At 48.3% G+C, this 18342-nt stretch overlaps 2 protein-coding genes across 2 annotated transcripts in view; both read left to right on the top strand.

Moving 5' to 3' along the window:
- LOC119954123 (supervillin-like) overlaps window positions 1-18342 on the top strand; it is a 169458-nt gene that overhangs the window by 14396 nt on the left and 136720 nt on the right. The gene's annotated exons all lie outside the window — the stretch shown is intronic.
- LOC119954124 overlaps window positions 1-18342 on the top strand; it is a 93250-nt gene that overhangs the window by 69112 nt on the left and 5796 nt on the right. The gene's annotated exons all lie outside the window — the stretch shown is intronic.

The raw sequence follows: 18342 nt of genomic DNA, 5'->3' as shown, positions 1-18342 counted from the left end.
TGAATACAGCCCATCCATCATGCAAACTGCCTCCCATCCACTCTCCCTCTGCTTAATCAAAGACCCCTCCCACCCGGTTTATTCTCTCTCCCAACTTCTTCCATCGGGCAGGAGATTCAAAAGCCTGAGAACCCGCTCTAATAGGTTTAAAAAACAGCTTCTTCCCCACTGTTACCAGACTCCCTCTTATGTACATCTTCTCTCCTTAGTAGTACTACACTCTGTGTGCTCATTCGATGCCTGGGCCTATGTATTTGCAATGTGTATTTATGTTTGTCCTATGTTTTTTCATGTATGGAACGATCTGTCTGGTCTGTAAACAGAACAATACTTTTCACTGTACCTCGGTACATGTGACAGTAAATCAAATCCCAATAAGTTCCTCAATGGCTAACTGATAAGGAAACTATTACATGGGACTGGGCTGCGAAGGAAGGGAGGTTCCTCAAAAGAATCCCTGATCCCTGTGCACAGTTCACACATTTCAGGAGCATTGCTAACATGGTTTGCTTTTCTGTGATTCTTGACACAACGCTTCAAATGCATGATCATCTCACAGTGCACCCCAAAGAAAAGTAGCCGACAGTATCTGGACTTGGATGTAACACATTCAATTCAACGATGTGCGAAAGAGCTGGCAGTGTTACATTGTCAAGGCTTGTTAGTTGCATCGTTAAAGTTTAAGATAAATAGGTTATCTTAATGATTAATTGTCGTTAAGCACATATAAATAGGGGATAGCTGGGGCACTGGGTGGAGCGGGGGGAGAGCTGTGAGACTGACCAAGTCAATAAGTCCTCTCAAAAATGAAATGCTCCATATCTTGGTTTCTACTTTACCCACTGCTTTGGATTCTATTAACAGCCAGTCCCATTCGTCTATAGCTTCAGACTAGAAAGGTTTGTGACAAACTCTATTAAATCTTGAAGTTGGGTTCACTAAAGTTGATGCTCTAACTCTCTCTTTTATATCCAACTGATAAAAATTCTTTTATTTATCATCTTTACTTCAAAACAGCAAATTCCTCTTGGAACATAGATGAAATCCGTGACTTATTTGGAAGGGGTACTCATTAAAACATGCCTCAGTTATGTGTTATGCCCTCCCTCTACTTATCCATATGTAGTTATTGCAAAGAATCAGAGAAATTGAGAAAGAGAGTTTGAGCCAGAGAGACAAACTGACCATGTGAGGAATATGTGTAAGAGAAATTCAGAGAGGGAGTACAGATAACATTTGTAGAATTAGTAATGGAAAAAAGAAACAGGGTGATAGTTGTATGATGTGCAGGTTCTGTGTGAAATTCCGAGATGAACTCTGTTCAGTTTGAGCTGTGGGTGGAGCTGATCAAAGGTTCCCAATCGGATCGAAAATCATAATCAAGTTGCTCAATGGACTAACTGTTAAGGACGTTCCCATAGGGGACTAAGCCAGAACGACCAGCCGTGGCTGGTTTTAAATTTGCCCATGACTGTAAATAAATGTGGAACAGAGAATGCAAAGGAATTGCTGTTTTTTTCTATTCCCTTGTGTATCTTGTCTTGTATAATCATTATTTTTGCTTATCTTTAATAATCTTGTGTCTTTTTTGCTGGCGTCGGCCCGCGCACTTGTTCAAGGAATGTCAAAATGTTAAACTGTAAACTGTGAAAATTACAAATGCTTCCATATAATATTTTCTAAAAACAAAGTTATCTTGTGCATTTTCTCCAATAAGCTTTCATTCTGATCTTTCACTTTCATCAACTTCAGCAACATGCTATGAGGTACTTTGATGAACGAGAGATGAATCAATGCCATAGGCAGAACGGTAACATAGTGGTTAGCATTGTGGCTTCAGGGCGCCAGGTTCCCAGGTTCAATTCCCTGCTGGTTCACTGTCTGTGTGGAGTCTGCACGTTCTCCCCGTGTCTGCGTGGGTTTCCTCCGGGTGCTCCGGTTTCCTTCGAAAGACGTGCGGGTTAGGTGGATGGGCCTTGTTAAATTGCCGTTAGTACCCAAAAGGGTTAGGAGGGGTTATTGGGGTAAGGGGATAGAATTGAGGTGAGGGCTTAAATGGGTGGCCTCCTTCTGCACTGTATGTTCTATGTTCAATTGGCTGAAATTGGTCCTTGCCATGAGGTAATTGCTTCCTCTTTATAGCCCAGAATCTTTCCACTGTCAGTGTTTCTTTATCTTTGGTAAGTTGGTGCGTAGTTACCTGGATTGTGGATTTTAAATGTTGACTTTCCTTTTGCTGTGATCTTAATCAATGATGGAAACGCACCCATGTCAGGTCATCTACATTTTCAACTCTCATACGGTCTTCACTTTACTTCTGTATTACCCAACTCCAACTTTGATTTTGAACACAGAGAGCCTTTCCAGATCAAAAGGATTAGTAACATTCTCCATCCCTTTTTGCATGAGACTGGCAGGGAATTCAGACAGTTTCCAGCCTGTCTGGGATCAATGGCCTGTAGCCTGGAGCAGAACCTGTCGAGCTTAACAGCAAAGTTTCCTTTAAATAAATAACACGTTCAAAATGTTCAAGTTGTAGCAAAATTACATTTTCTCCAGTACAGATCTGAATAGTGCTAAGATTCCGGGCCAGACCCCAACATTTGTTATGATACCGGACAAGAACACCAAACACTTTTTCAAATTTTTGAAACTGAGGAAAGGATATTTCACTGCAGGAATGATAGGGGCTGTTTAGCACACTGGGCTAAATCCCTGGCTTTGAAAGCAGGCCAGCTGCACGGTTCGATTCCCGTAACAGCCTCCCCGAACAGGCGCCGGAATGTGGCGACTAGGGACTTTTCACAGTAACTTCATTGAAGTCTACTCGTGACAATAAGTGATTTTCATTTCATTCATTTCATTTTCATTTCATTTCACTGACCAATTGAAATCTTTATATTTTTTTTTTTTTAAATAATTTTTATTGAAATTTTTCGATACAAACATTTACCCCTACTACATTTTAAATTATAACACAACAAATCCCCCCTGGAAAATCCTCCCCACGCCCTCCCCCGCGCGCACCCCCCCACCCTTCCCCCCCCCCCCCCCCCCCGCGCTACCAGTCTAGCAACCAAACCGTTTTTCCCTTTCTGCCGATGGCCTCGGGCAGTCATTGCCCGCGACCCCCCGCTGACGTGCTCCCTTCGTTGCTATCCCCCCCCCCCTCCCTTTCCCCCCCCCCCCCCCCCCCTTTCTCCCCGGGTTGCTGCTGTTTCGGCCTCCAGTTCCTATCTCTGATCCAGAAAGTCAAGGAAGGGCTGCCACCGTCGGAAGAACCCCTGTACCGACCCTCTCAGGGCGAATTTGATTCTTTCCAATTGGATGAAGCTTGCCATGTCGTTTAAACCAGGTGTTAACACTTGGTGGCCTTGTGTCCCTCCACTGAATCAAGATCCTTCTCCGAGCTACCAAGGACGCAAAGGCCAATATTCCGGCCTCCCCTGCCTCCTGTACTCCTGGCTCCACCCCAACCCCAAAAATCGCTAGCCCCCACCCTGGTTTGACCCTGGTTCCCACCACTCTCGATACCGTCCCCGCCACCCCCTCCCAGAACTCTTCCAGTGCCGGGCACATCCAGAACATATGTACATGGTTCGCAGGGCTTCCCGAACACCTAACACACCTGTCCTCACCCCCGAAGAACCGACTCATCCTAGTCCCCGTCATATGGGCTCTGTGCAGCACCTTAAATTGGATGAGGCCCAACCTTGCGCACGACGACGACGAATTGACCCTCTCTAAGGCATCCGCCCATGTCCCATCTTCTATCTGCTCTCCCAGCTCTGCTTCCCACTTGTCTTTCAGCTCCTCTATCGATACCTCCTCCACCTCCTGCATTATTTTGTAGATGTCCGAGACCTTCCCTTCTCCGACCCAGACCCCTGACAGCACCCTATCACTCACCCCTCTATCGGGAAGCAAGGGAAATCCTTCCACCTGTCGTCTGGCAAATGCCTTCACCTGCAGGTATCTAAACGTGTTCCCCGGGGGGAGCTCAAATTTCTCCTCCAGCTCTCCCAGGCTCGCAAACCTCCCCTCTATGAACATGTCCCTCAGTTGCCTGATGCTCGCCCTGTGCCAGCTCTGGAATCCCCCGCCAGTGTTCCCCGGGACAAATCTATGGTTCCCTCTCAGTGGCGCCGCCATCAGACCCCCCACTTCCCCCCTGTGTCGCCTCTACTGCCCCCAGATTTTCAGGGTGGCCACCACTACCGGACTCGTGGTATACCTTGTGGGGGGGAGCGGCCATGGTGGAAATCTTTATATTAAAACAAACTTTATTCTTTTTTTAAAAATACTTTTATTCTCCTTTTTCACATTTCCTCCTAAATTTACACCCAACAATAAATAATAATCAGTAAGGAATGTAATGTCAATCGCCAAATCAATAACAACGATCCCATCCTCCTCAGCCCCAAGCATTAACCCGCATATTAACATAAACAAATGCCAAAAAGGAATCAGGAATCACCCATAGTCACCATTAGCACATACAGTCCCTCTCCCCCCAACCCTCCCAGCAACCCCCCGCAATGTTCAATGCAATCCCATTCTCGAAAGTGCATAATGAATAACGCCCATGAATTGTAAAATCCCTCCATCCTTCCCCTCAGTTCAAATTTGAACTTTTCAAGTGTCAAGAATTCCAGCAGGTCCCCCCGCCACACCAGGGCACAGGGTGAAGAAATTGATCTCCACCCTAACAGGAACTGCCTTCAGGCGATCAATGAGGCAAAGGCTATAACATCTGCCTCCACGCTTGTTTCCAACCCCGGCTGGTCCGACACCCCGAAAATGGCCTCTTGAGGGCCCGGGTCCAGTTTCACGTGCACCACTTTAGTGATTACCCTAAACACCTCCTTCCAGTAATCCTCCAGCTTTGGACAGGACCAAAACATATGAACGTGGTTTGTGCACCCCCCCCCCCCCCACCCCCCGGCAATGTTCGTATACATCTTCTACCCCCTCAAAGAGCCGGCTCATCCTTGCCCTTGTAAGGTGTGCTCTATATACCACCTTCAGCAGTATCAGCCCCAATCTCGCACACGAGATGGAGGCGTTCACCCTCTGGAGAACCTTTCCTCCATACCCACTCCCAACTCTTCCTCCCACTTTGCCTTTATCCCTTCCAGCGGCGCCTTCTCCTCCTCCAAAATAGCCCCATAAACTGCCGATACTATCCCCTTCTCCAGTCCCCTATCATCAGCGCCTCCTCCAGCAACGTGGAAGCAGGTGAAACTGGCTCCAAATTCTCAACAAAGCTATTACTATCGGACTCCCTGAGGGTGTCCCCGGGGCCAGCAAACTTTATTCTTAACACAGGATTAAACACATTAACATTGCAGAAAATAGTTTTCCAATTAACAGCTAAACAATCCTTAAAATAAAAGGAAACCCTTTTTATGACTAACTTCTACCTTCTCGATCTCCAATTAAATAAAGCCCATCATCGGTCAAAAGCCACTTTAGCACACACAGGGTTACTTGCTGTACACTTGTATAATGGTTTCTTGAAAGACTGCTTGAAGAGCGCAAGAGAGATTATTTCAGGAAACAGCCTGCGGATCGTTCTGTTTGGGTCAGACTGCTGCTTAACCTGACAGCCTTTTGGCAAAAGCTGCTACTCAGCTCAAAGGTCTGAACAGACTCCCAGCTAAACTGCCTGCTACTGACCTGGTTCCTCCCATTAATTCCATCATCAGATCCCCTGATCTGCTAACCTAAATCTAAACACAAGGGGCTGGATTCTCCGTCCTGCCAGACTCGTTTTCTGCAGCAGTGCACCCCGGCTGGCAGCAGGATCCTCTGTTCCAGCAGCTGGTCAATGGCATTCCCCATTGTGGCCACATCCATGCCAGCAGGAAATCCGCTGGCGTGAGTGCGCTGCCGGCAAAGAGGAGGATCCGGTCAACGGAGAATCACACTCAAGGTCTCAAATTATCTACTCCAAGGAATCTCCAGCAATCATGGGGTCTCCAAGGGGACAGGAGGCCCCCAGCTGCATGCTACCTTTGGGCAGGATCGGGCTCTGGCACTGCTGGTGCCAGCCTGGGATTGCCAGGGTGCCAGGTTGGCACTGCCAAGGTGTCAAGCTAGCATTCTTTGCATGCATGCGATTGGGCTGGGGTTACCCACCATGGGTGATCTGGAAATATGCAGCTACACATGCTCGCTTGGGAACTTTATTTCTTTTTGGGATGATCGTGCCCATGTAATACATTATTTATTAAAAACAATCCTATTTCAGTTAGGGCGTGTCCCTCATATTGGTGACTTGTAGTGATTTGAACTTTCTTTCTGTCCTTGCTTGGTGGTGTATTATTCATTTTGTCCACATTTACAGATTTATGGCATTGTACTCCAACATACCGCATTGCCTTTTTTGTAATCAATGCTGATGATCAACTATTCCTGCTATGGCTCAGTTGGGAGCACTTTTGACTTCAAAACTCATTGGTTCAAGTCCCACTCCAAGACTAGAGCACAGAATCTAGGCTGACACTCTAATCCAGTACAGAGGGAGTGCGACACTGGCAGAGGTGCCTTCTTTCAGCTCACACCTTCAACCTTTTGTCTTCTCAAAGGGTCATAAAAGATCCCATGATTCTATTTTGAAGAAGGGCTGTGGAGTGTCCTGGTCAATGTTTATCACTGAATTAACATCAACAGAAACAGGTGATATGGTCATTATCACATTGCTGTTTGTGGGAGCGTGTGTGCAGATTAGCTGCCATGTTTCCCATGATACAATAGTGATAACACTTCAAATGCTATTTTATTGGTCATAAGTTGCATTGGGATGTCCAGTTGTTGTGGAAGTGAAAGATGTGGGCTCAATGGACCGAATAGCCTCATTCTGCACTGCTGGGATTCTATGAATTGCAAATGGAGATCCGGTGGCACAGTGGTTTGAATCCCATCCAGGACTTTTCAACCATGGAAAGGGCATTTGTGGCGTGGCCAAGTGTAGTATAAGATTACCCAGCATAGTAAGTGTTATTGTGGGTTTGGGAAACAGTGTGACACATGACCAGAGACCAGAGAGCGTTGTGGACAAGAGAGAGACGTGTGAAGAAGAAAGAATGGCGTTAGCTCACACTTGGGTTACACCCTGTATATGTCAGCAACACACATATAATATTCTTGTTTTTAGAAAATATTTTATTGAGGCACTTCAAACAACAAAGAGATCCAACTCACGCAGAAACCCCACAATAACATACCCAACTCCTCCCAGCCATAAACTCTAACTACCCATACATTTGATTCCCTTATTTGTCACTTCCATGCCTCCCCTTCCACACCCTGCACCCCCTTCCTGCTGATGGTCAATTCTCCTTGAAGAAGTCGATGAATGGCTGCCACCTCCAAGTGAGCCCCTGTAATGAACCCCTTCAGGTGAACTTAATTTTCTCTAGCCTAAGAAACCCTGACATGTCACTGATCCAAACCCATGCAAGTCCCTCCATGAAATCCCTCCATCCCAGAAAAATCCATCTTTGGGCCACCAGGGAAGCTCCCGGATCTTCCGACTCTCCAATATTGGCACCTCTGGACTCAGAGTCACCCTCCCTTCCAGGAACTCTGACATGACACCGAAAATCCCTGCCAAAATCTCTTCAGCCTGTGCACATGATTCGCAGGACTTCCCCCACACCTGTCCTCCACCTCCTCAAAACACCTGCACATCTGGGCCACAGTCATATGAACCCTGTGGACCACCTTCAATTGGATCAGGCTAAGCCTGGCACATGACAATGATTGCATTGACTCTCCTCAGAGCCTCCTCCCATAACCCGACTTCCAACTTCCCTCCCAGCTCTTCCTCCCACTTCCTCTTCACCTCCCCAATTGGAACCCTATCCCACTCCATCAGTTCCTTATATATTTGTGAGACCCTGCCCTCCCCAACCCTTGTTTTTGACATCACCTTATCCTGTAGCCCCCTTAGTGGGAGGCGAGGGAAGCCCGGGACCTGCCTTCGGAAAAAATCCCGTACTTGCAAGCACCAGAACCCATTCCTCCCTGGCAACTCAAACTCCTCCTCTAGCTCATCCAGGCTCAGGAAACCCTCCTCAATGAAGAGATCCCCAAATCTCTGAAACATTTAATATTCAACCGTACAAGACTCAAGACTCTTTTTGAGACCAACTGAACATACATGGGCAGCATGGTAGCATGGTGGTTAGCATAAATGCTTCACAGCTCCAGGGTCCCAGGTTCGATTCCCAGCTGGGTCACTGTCTGTGCGGAGTCTGCACGTCCTCCCCGTGTGTGCGTGGGTTTCCTCCGGGTGCTCCGGTTTCCTCCCACAGTCCAAAGATGTGCGGGTTAGGTGGATTGGCCATGCTAAATTGTCCGTAGTGTCCTAAAAAGTAAGGTTAAGGGGGAGCGTTGTTGGGTTACGGGTATAGGGTGGATACGTGGGTTTGAGTAGGGTGATCATGGCTCGGCACAACATCGAGGGCCGAAGGGCCTGTTCTGTGCTGTACTGTTCTATGTTCTATACAACACCAAGAAGCAGATTAATTGTGAACATGTACATCCTCTGATACACCTAAGGGAGACAAGAAAGGGAGAATTCTATGGTCAGCCACATCTGTGCGGTAGCTGCAACACACCGGCTCTGTGGCAAGTCTCCTCCATTTTCAAGGGGCTGCCACAGAGTAGTGCAAGTGATTGTTTTTTATTTTATTGGATTCAGTTCTGTTGATTCTTCTGTTTCCAGTTAAATATATCCAGTTCTTATAGGCCCTTCCAAGTGTTAAGAATACATCTGCTGACCAGTGGTGATATAAAGGTTCATTGTTTTAAATTTGTTCTTTGCTTCGTTTCAATCACAATGTATGTGTGAAATTCTATATACATGGGAGGCTGTGTGATTCAGTTTTGGAAGTGGTACTCTGTGGGGATAAAGTGTGATAGGCTGAATGGTCTATTTTGCCTGAACTAATTTGGTCTCCTCACACAGTTTGGGGTTGTCTTCTTCTGTAGTCCTGCCTCTGTGGTCTGGAGGCCCATCAGAAGAGAGGTGACTCCAACTACATTTGCCTCTTTCGAAATTTGATTCTGCTGTCAGAATTTTCATGGTTCTCTATCAACCACAGAGATAAACATAACAGTGAAAATAACACAGCGCAGGCTATGAAGAAATGTTGAACAGGTTTTTGACAAGCAAAACAATCATCAGAGCAGTTTTAATATCTTCCACTCAAAAATTTATTCATACCTCACAACCCGCATACAGTAATGAAATGTGAAATATTACATTTTTCAGATGACGAAGGACAATGATAACATTTTGAAATGTGCTTAGGTATTCTTGTTTGAACAAGCTCAAAGATAAGAAACATTGGAAATCATGTTCCCACCTCAGTGCATAGCAAAATGTCTGAATGATGATGTGTTCATGCATGTAATTATCTGCATGTGTCAAAATAGGTGTGAAAAACAGTGTCAATATGTTTGACCTGTAGAGAAATGGGGAGCACGGAGCTTCAATCTTCAGAGAGCTAAATCTTCCTCTGGTAAATTTTGCATTGACTTGGCACCCCCCACAACATCATCTCTTTCGTTTTCCCCTTAACTCCCCACGTAATAAATTGAAGAATTCATCAAAATGGTGTAGATCCACGAAACAAATGGTAGAAATATTGGGACCTTTTTCCTAAGATTAGGAACAGCCATCTACAAATTCCCAGAAGTGCATTTTCCTGACTTCGACTCTTTGGTTTAAGTCTCCATCTTACAAAATGCTGGCAGCCTGGGTGTGAACTGGTCATGAGTTTAAACCTGTGATGGTCACTGAAACTTACAGATTGGGAAGGACCCAGCTTCAGTTTCTGGATGTACCAAGTAACCTGGTCTTGGCTGGAGTGATATATCTGCTGTCAGCACTCTTGAGTTTGGGACCCGAAAAACAGCCAGCCTTCTCACTGTCTTCTCACTCCTGTTTTTTTTAATATAAATTTAGAGTACACAATTCAGTTTTCCAATTAAGGGGCAATTTAGCGTGGCCAATTCATCTACCCTGCACACCTTTGGGTTGTGGGGGAAAAACCTACGCAAACACGGGGAGAATGTGCAAACTCCACACGGACAGTGACCCAGAGCCGGGCTCGAACCTGGGACCTCAGTGCCGTGAGGCTGCGGTGCTACCACTGCGCCACCGTGCTGCCCTTCACTCCTGTTTTTTGTTATTCATTCAAGGGATGTGTGTGTCACTGGCTGGGCCAGAATATATTGCCCATTCCCAATTGCCTTTTCGCAGAGGGGCTTTGCTGGGCCACTTCAGAGGGCATTTAAGAGTCAACTACATTACTGGAGTCACATGTCGACGAGACCGTGTAAGGGTGGCAAATTTCCTTCCCTAAAGGACATAAGTGAACCAGGTGGCTTTTTACAACAATTGACCAATGGTTCCATGATCATCATTAGAATTTAATTCCAGGTTTTTGAAATTGAGTTCAAGGGCGCGATCGAATGGCCTCGTCGCGCCCGGCTTGGTGGTGTGACTAGGCTGTTAAATCTCACGAGAGGCCTCACGGGAAATTTTCAATGCTCGGAACGCCTCAAGAGATCTGATGGGATCTGGCGAGACATTGCGGTATGGATCTCGGCCACACTAGGCGTGATCCAGATTTACATATTTTAGTGAACAGTTACACTCACTTAAATATGTCAGCGCCCAATGCTCCCGAGGCCCGGGAACAAACGTGTGCAAGGGCGAAACTTCACCATGGCGCCGTTTACTACTGGTCCACACAAGCCCGGACCAAGTGTAACAGCATCCGGGGGGGGGAGTTTCCCAGGTCATCGGAGGCCCCCAGCTAGTTGGGCTCTGGGCAGGTGGTAACTTGGCACTCGCGATGCCACCTGGACATTTTTGCACTGCCAGCCTGGCACCTTTGCACTGCCACTCACGCATTGCCGGGATGCCCGGTGGCATTTCCAGGCTGTTAGGACCACTGCCACGATGCCATATTGGCAATGCCAAGGTGTCCCGGTGTTGGGTTGCCTGTGCCAGGGATCGGGGCCGGGGTGGGGGGGGTTCCTCCCTAATGAGGTAGGGTGATGGAGGGCTCGAGGACCTCTTGACAGGTAAGTTGGGGCATTGAGGGGTGGGGGGGGGGTCTGAGGGCCATGGTGGGAATGCTGAGGGTGGGGGGGGGGGGGGGGGGAGGTGGGAGATCAAGGCGGCATTTAAAGATAGCGCTCCAATCTCTTCCTTTACTGACGAGCTGAGCTGTGGAAAGGAAGGCAAGAGCAGCCTCGGCAGGGCGTTTCTCGCCGAGGCCAAAAAAAAAAATCAGAGCTCCGTTTGATAGTGGGTTTCTTCTCGGCTAAATGGGACTCTTTCCCATTTCTTGCCCATTAAATCAAGCCTCAAATTTCACCATCTGCTGTCGTGGGATTTGAACCTGGGTCTCCAGGATTACCCTGGGTCTCTGGATTATTAGTCCAGTGACAACGCCACTCTGCCACTGCCTCCCTCAATTATTCCAAACATTGCTCAGTTAAAAGCTTTCTTCCTTGCATCTGTTTCAAATTTACCTTGCACGAATTTGTGTCCTCTGATACATCCATTTTGCCTTACTTTTTCTGTTGGGAGATCTTGTGGAGGAGTGGGTACTGACCCTGCCTCTGAGCTAGAAGCTCTGCGGTAGAGTCCCACCCCAGGACTAGATGTCTAAGGAAGGTGTGTGTGTGTAATGCAGCCAAACAGCTTGAGTGTTTCTTCAAAACACACCAATGTTTGACAGTAAGAGCAGGAGAGACACCTGGTCAGTCATGCTGGATGCACAGCAACACCCCTCAAGCTGTAAGCTCCTGGAGACAGAATAATGATGTGTTCAAGGAATAAATAGCTATGGAAACACACAAAATTCAGCCTTAGTGCAACCTAGGTGTGTGAAGAGAATTGGACTTTATCTGTTATTTCTAATACTTCTTAACCTCTCTTGAAGCCCGCCCTTAACAACCTTCTCCCGGACCATGGCGGGCGTCTAAGGCCGTTGGCGCCGGTTTTGCCGCCAGTCGGCATGGTGCCAACCACTCCGGCGCGGGTCTGGCCCCCAAAGGTGCAGAGAATTCCTTTGGGGAGGCCCGACGGCGGAGTGGTTGGTGCCACTCCGCTACGCCGGGACCCCCCGCCCTGCCGGGTAGGGGAGAATTCTGGCCGTGAAGTCCAAATTTCTTTACTGAATTCAAATTTCAACATCTGCGCCCAGAGAATTACCCTGGGTCTCTGGGTTACCAGGGTAATGACAATTCCACTACGCCATTGCCTTCGCTACATGCCTGTGTACTTTGGATTCCAAGAATCTGATGTCTATATATCTGCTATAGGCTTCAAATGGGTTAATTTCCTCCAAGGTACATACAGTTTCAAAATTAAGGCTGTGGAAATTCGAGTTACACAAATTACGAAAAATTGGTTTGTTCCAAACAAATGAACAATTGCTGGTTCATACCTATCTTTCTCTAAATATTTTGAATTCTGTGGACCAGAGTCTCGTGTGCACAGCGTGCCACAGCCTTCCTCTGTTCTCACCCATTTCTAGAAACGTCATCAGAATCCATTTCAAGATCTTTGCCTTCATTTTCTTTTTTTTTCTTTTTTGAATTTAGATTACCCAATTAATTTTTTCCAATTAAGGGGCAATTTAGCGTGGCCAATCCACCTACACTGCACATCTGTGGGTTGTGGGGGTCAAACCCATGCAATCACGGGGAGAATGTGCAAATTCCACATGGACAGTGACCCAGAGCCGGGATCGAACCCGGGTCCTCGGCGCCGTGAGGCAGGAGTGCTAATCACAGCGCTAATGTGCTGCCCTTGTCCTTCATTTTCAAATCCCAACCCAGTCTACCCGCGTTACTGAAGGAGCTTTTCCAATCTAACATCCCAGCCGCAGTCCTTCTTTGTCTGTGTTGGCAGATTATCGCTGGCTCACTTCTCCTCCTCTCCATCTGATGCCAGTTTTCAGCTGCTAAACTTGTGCTTTCTGAAAATCACTTCCTAAATCATTTTGCCTAACCATTTTAATATATATTTTTTTAAATCCCCTTGTAAACTTGAGATAGGGCAGCACGATGGCACAGTGGTTAGCACTGCAGCCTCACACTGCCAAGGACCCGGGTTCAATTCTGGCCTTGGGTGAATGTGAGAAGTTTGCACTTTCTCCCCGTGTTTGCGTGAGTTGCCGCCGGGTGCGCCGTTTCCTCCCACAGTTCAAAAATGTGCAGGTTAGGTGTATTGGCCATGATTAAATTGGCTCTTAGTGTCCAGGGATGTACAGGTTAGATTACAGGGATAGGGTGGGGGCATGTGCATGGGTGTTCTTTCGGAGTGTTGGTGCAGACGCGATGGGCCAAATAGCCGATTGACTTCCTTCTGTATTGTGAACTTTGGCTCTAGAATCCCAACAGTGCAGAAGGGGCCATTTTGGCCCATTGAGTCTGCACCGACCTTCCAAAAGCGCACCCTATCTAGTCCAACGCCCCGCACTATCCCCATAACCCTACCTCACCTGCACATTGTTGGACACTTATGGACAAACTCTTCATCTCCAACCATGGGCGCGATTCTCCGAAATGGAGACAGAAACAGCGCGAAACGGACGCGGGCACTACCGATTGGCGCTGGAGTGGTTCACACTGCTTGAGCCTCCCTTCCTGGCGCCAAATGGGCACCGTGCCAACTCGTGCATGCGCAGTTGGGCCGCGCCAACCCGTGAATGCGTGGGGGACTTCCTCAGCGCGCCGGCCCCGACACAACATAGCATGGGGGTTCAGGGGCCGGCCGCATAATAAAATAGGGCCGGGGCTGGAGAGGCCGTCCAGCCGATCGGTGGGCCCCGATCGCGGGCCAGACCCCATCGGAGGCCCCGCCCCGGTGAAGGAGCGCTCCTCCCCGCCCCACAGGTCGCCCCCCCCGACCCTACGTGCAGAGTTCCCGCCGGCAGCGACCAGGTGTGAATGGCGCTGGTGGGACTCTGCTTTTTCCGCGCGGCTGTTCGGCCCATACAGACAGCAAAATCTGCAGCCTGGCTGCGGACAGCGGCCCACGACCGGCATCGCGCCGGCACAAATGGCGCCGATTCTCTGCTCCTCGGAAAATCGCCTGCCGGCGTTGGACCGGCGCCGCGGGAAAAAATGGCGTGGATGGCGATTCTCCCATACGGAGAGAATGGGAGAGCATGGGAGAATCGCGCCCCATATATTCTTTGATAGGTTCCTAAACACTGCCTCCTAAAAACTCTCCAACTCTACACCATCCCCCAGAATATATGTGCATGGTTCCCTGGCCCCCTCTCACACCTCTCGTATCTGGGAAAAACCTACTCATCGGGTCCAAGTCATGTGGACCCCATGCACCACCTCAGACTGTTGAAGAATCATCCTTCTGCAAGAGGAGGTTGAGTTCACTCGGCGCATTACTTCGCACCAAATTCCCCATCATATTATAGAATCGTAGAATTTACAGTGCAGAAGGAGGCCATTTGGCCCATCAAGTCTGCACAGGCCCTTGGAAAGAGCACCCTACCTAAGCCCACACCTCCACCCTCTCCCCGTAACCCACTAACCCCACCTAAACGTTTTGGTCACTAACGGCAATTTATCATGGCCAATCCACCTAACCTGCACATCTTTGGACTGTGGGAGGAAACCGGAGCACCCGGAGGAAACCCACGCAGACACAGGTAGAATGTGCAGACTCCACACAGACAGTGACCCAAACCTGGGACCCTGGAGCTGTGAAGTAACTGTGCTAACCACTGTGCTGTCTTCCTCCACAACTTCTCCTCCCACGTCCGCTTGATCCTTTTCACTAAGGTCATGTGTGTTCTCCCAACCACCCATATATGTCCCCAAACCGACCGCTTCATCTGGGAGCAGCATTTTCTCCAAAAGCATATATTCCGGGTACTGAGAGAGTGAGGGAAGTCCCTTACCTGCAAAATCCCGCACCTGCCCGTATCAGAACTCACTCCCCCATGGTAGCCTGAACCTCTCCTGCAGTTCCCCCAGCCCAGCAAACCTGACCTCCATAAACATGTCCCTGACCCGCACCAGCCCTCTCTCACGTCATCTCCTGTACATCGCATCCATTCCCACCCCCTCCCCACCCCAGCGCAAACCTCTGATTCCCACACAGTGGAGTCATCACCGACATGTGCCCCAGTTTAAAGTGCCTCCTCAGCTGGTTCCAAATATTTATGGATGACTCCACCACAAGGCTACTTGTGTAGTTCCTCGGGGCGAATGGCAGCGAGGCCGTCACAATGGCCCTCAGCCTCATTCCCTGACACGACTCTTCCTCAAACCTGACCCAATCTGCCCCCCCGCCCCCTCCATTGTTTCACCTTTTGCACATTCACGTCCAATAATATTGCAGTAAATCCAGGATTCCTCCTTCCCGCCTCTGCCTTTGCAGCAGAGTCCTACTAACCCTCGGCTCCCTCCCTGCCCAAACAAACTCCGATATTAACGCATATACCTTCTGAAAAAAGGCCTTGGGGAGGAAAATCGGGAGGGACTGGAAAACAAACAGGAATCTGGACAGCATGTTCATCTTTACCACCTGCACCCCTCTCCACCAATGTCCAATGCAGAGTATCCCACCGTTTAAGGTCCCCCTTAGCCTCCTCCACTAACTCAGTCAAGTTCCACCTATGCATCACGGTCCACTCATGCATTACCTGGACCCCCAAATTCTGGCACCTTAAATGGTGAAAACCACAGTTTGGCTGGGTACAACATCCCAAACCGAATCTGGCGCCGATACAACACTGCCTTGGCTTTGTTGAACCCTGCCCATCTCTTGGCCAACTCAGCACCAATGCGCTGATAAATCTGGATTTGGTTTCCTTCCCAATAGCAATCTCGTTGCGCTCTGGCCCACCTCAGGATCTTTTCCAAGTCCTGGAACTTGAGCATATGCACAATCACCACCCCGCTCCCCCGCTCTTGGCCTCTGCCTCAGGGGCCAATGAGCCCGATCCACCTCCGGAGCCTTGTCCAGCAACCTCTCGTCCACCAACCTTGCCAGCATCCTCGCGACGTAGCTTGTTACATTCATACGCTCCACTCCCTCCGATGGGCCCACAACTCAAAGGTTTTGCTGCCTGGACCTGTTTTCCTGGTCCTCCAACTTTGCTTGCAGCATCTTGCACATGTACTCAAGGATCACCATCTCCACTTCCAGCAACACAAAATTCGGTCGCTCTGGTTGGACACCACCCCTTAGATCATCACCCCCTATACCTGCAGGCACTTCTCCACCCGTTACGGAGAGGTGCCACTGCCCCCTCAATCACCTTCGACCAGTCACTCTGCATTTCTTTGCGTTGCTGCTGAAATTCATCCTTAATGGAGCTCATAACTGCTCCATTGACAGCTTTCCAGTCAACAATGACCTTTCCGCCTCCGCCATTTTTCCAATTGATACTGCACCACAAGTCTCCTCCAACTCCTTAGCCAGAGCTCACACTGTCTTCTGTTGAGTTTGATACCCCATAGACATGCCAATCTGGAGGAGAACTGATCTCCCTCCACTCTCCATAGAACCCTTCCGCCAAAATTCCCCGAAATTCAGGTAAAAGGGACCAAAACCAATGCGTCCAGGCATGAGCCATCCTGTGTGTGACCACACACTTCATGGCCACCACCGGAAGTCCAATGGTCTCCAGCCATGACATTTTGCCCTGGTGTTAGTCTCCATCTGCCAACCAAACCATTCATTTGGCTGGCTGTTGGGTGGGAGACTGAGCTACAAGACACTAATGAGGTTATAACATTAATATCAGCACCCCCTCTGCATCTCTGGCCTTACAGGATTCTTTGGCTGTTTCTTGCGGCCCCCATCCCCACAGAAATATCAGGGCCATGACATTATTGATTGATATTTATCTATTTATTGTCACATGTGCCAAAGTACAACGAAAAGTATTTTTTCTGCGGCCAAGGGAACGTACACAGTACGTACATAGTAGCCAAAATAGTAATCAACAAGAACAATCTAATCATTATCAGAAAATGATGAGCGAAGTGTGGGAAAAGGCCAGAGAATAGTGCCCCCCCCCCCCCCCCCCCCCCCCCCATTTGCTATTGGCTCCCATACTGTATCCAATGACTGACCACTTTTTTTGTTTTGTGTGGCTGGGGTAACTGTTGCAATCACCTTCAGAATCTCTCCTTGTAACTGACCCAGATGACTGTAGCCAATGAATGTTACACTGATTCCATATGGACTGTGCTTCAGTATAAAGGTTAGCAGTAAGCCAGACAAACAAAGGCAATCTGTTTTGTTTGTTCCAATTCTCTTCCCACACCCTGGGGTGCATTAAGGCAGATGTTTGTCCATTTCCATAGCTAGTAATAGAATGGGCTGCTAGTCTGTGGCAGGTGATGCATACCACTCCACATCAAGCGTGACTGACCAGGAGTCTTTCCCAATCTTAGCGCTAGCCATTGGCATATTTGGAAGGATTCACAGGTTGACACACTCAACCAGTATTGGCCGCATTTTGAACGCATTTCCCTTGGCCATCAAGTCCTTGTGGTGGGACTCGAGCACAGAGCTTCTGGCTCAAAGGCTGGGACGCTATCCACTACGCCACAAGACCTCCTCCTTTTTAATTTGTGCAATACCTTAATTAAGAGCTGTGCTTATTGCCAATTTCAGATTCTAACTGGGAAAGCAATGCCACAGAATTTTTCTCATTCAACTATATAAACAGAAATAAAATGACACAACCCGGAAGCTCCATTATAAAAAAAGCACAATGGCCATCCCGTAAACAGACATGGAGAAATGAGAGAGCAGGAAAACGTACTTTTTGCCTTGAGGGCAAATATCCTGAATGTGATCAAGTTCTTGTTTCAATCTGCCCTCTCCTTATCTTCCAATCTGGCATCGAACATGCCCAAATGTCTGAAAAGAGACATGATGAAAAAAATGTCCAACCTATATCCAAGAGATATGGGGAGGTGGCTGAGCAGTGTCAATAGCGGAGCAGTCTTTATCCTCGTCGCCAGTTTCGTAAGGAGCAACAAAAGGAGTCCACACCAGGTTGTAGAGAAAAACAAAGCTTATTTTATTTAACACGTTAACTATTATATACAGCTCCAGTAGTTCCCTACTGGGTCTTCTCTAGTCGGTGCTTGACTGGCCGACTCTATTTGTACAAAAGCACATGAACTGTGTTAAGGGTCCCTGCCCCCTTATCGGGGAGCTTGTCTTCTGAAAGCTCCACAGGCTCATTCCTACCCCTTCAGACCCATGCGGGTTATAACACTTTCACTCTCATTTCTCTCTACCCTCAGGAATCA

This window comes from Scyliorhinus canicula, chromosome 19 (genome assembly GCF_902713615.1).
Source record: "Scyliorhinus canicula chromosome 19, sScyCan1.1, whole genome shotgun sequence".
In the NCBI taxonomy this organism is placed as follows: domain Eukaryota; kingdom Metazoa; phylum Chordata; class Chondrichthyes; order Carcharhiniformes; family Scyliorhinidae; genus Scyliorhinus; species Scyliorhinus canicula.
Note: the sequence above shows the minus strand (reverse complement) of the source record. Positions and strands in the feature narration are given on the sequence as shown.